The sequence below is a fragment of the Myotis davidii genome, unplaced genomic scaffold (assembly GCF_000327345.1).
Source record: "Myotis davidii unplaced genomic scaffold, ASM32734v1 scaffold18, whole genome shotgun sequence".
Lineage (NCBI taxonomy): Eukaryota > Metazoa > Chordata > Mammalia > Chiroptera > Vespertilionidae > Myotis > Myotis davidii.
In genome coordinates this window covers 4456416-4457674 of record NW_006292696.1, presented here as the reverse complement: position 1 = coordinate 4457674, position 1259 = coordinate 4456416, and positions in this window count along the sequence as shown.

Here is a 1259-nt window from a genome sequence, read left to right as displayed (position 1 = left end):
GGAGGGGGGGAGAGAGAGAAAGAGAGAGAGAGAGAGAGAGAGAGAGAGAGAGAGAGACTAGGAGAGATATTACTTGGTGATTACTTGTGAAGGCCCTGTGCTCCCAGCTCTGGCTGGACCACGGGGCTCCCCGGCTTTGGGACTTGTGCCTTTCTTTTGAACACATACCCAACCCCAGCCTTTTCCCAGGCCTTTGCTGGGGGGCAGATAACAGGAGGATCCAGGAGATAGGGGAGTGGGTTGATCCTACCCGTGGAATTGAGATTGCATGGAGGAAGGAGTGATGGTTGTGGTGGTGGTGGGGAACCCTGACATGGGAAGCAATAGTCAGGCGGTGAAACTGGCTTTTTCGTGACATTGACCAGGAGGAAACCTCTTGGCATAAAACAGCCTGGTACACAAGTGAGCAGTCAGTTAGGGCTCAGCAACAAGCAACCTGGGGCACAACTGAGCGCCTGGAAACGAGGTAGCCTGCAACAAAGGAAAAAAATAACAAAAAACCCCACAGAGATGCCTAAAATATACTAGTGCACAACAGAACACATTCAGGGACCACCTGAAACCGATTGGTGAGGCTGGCCGGGATGAAATTGTCCGGAAAGCAACAGGGGCTGGGTGAAAAGAGCCAGAATGAAATCCACCTGCCAGCTAGCATGCAGCAGGGATTATGGCAGGGAGAGTTGGGAGGGTCCGGGGTGGACAGGGAGGGGGCCTGTCACCCCCGACTGGACCTGCTGTGGGGATGTGGCAGGGGAGGGGGTGTCAGGGCTTTTTGATTTATAACCCCCGCGCCCCAAGCGATCCGATTCCATAAATTTGGGGGCTGTTTTCACCAAAACTGTGAGTTATGATTTTTCAAATAAATACATTTTCCAATCAGACTGGGTTCTGTTTAAGTTGAACGCGTCCCGAAGCAGACGCCTCTCCCCGTGGAAAATACACAGAGGAGGAAACGGAGCCGGGACACAGCTCAGACGACATAAAAACTTGTGTAAACACATTGTCATTTACAGACTTCGGAAGGGAAGGGGATGGGGAAGGAAGATGTTTCATTCTCCCTGGAATCCTCAGGTCCCAGCCCTGAGGGAAGACACGGAAAATTTAATATTCTTTTTCCATAAGCTTGCTTTGTGTTACTCATTAGATAATGGGCGGCATTAGGTTTGCTTAAATAGATCTTGTATTTTTGTGGCTGTTACAAACCTGAGACTGGATAGGGTGGCTGCCTCCCACCCCTTAGTTTTTTTTTAGGAAAGAGT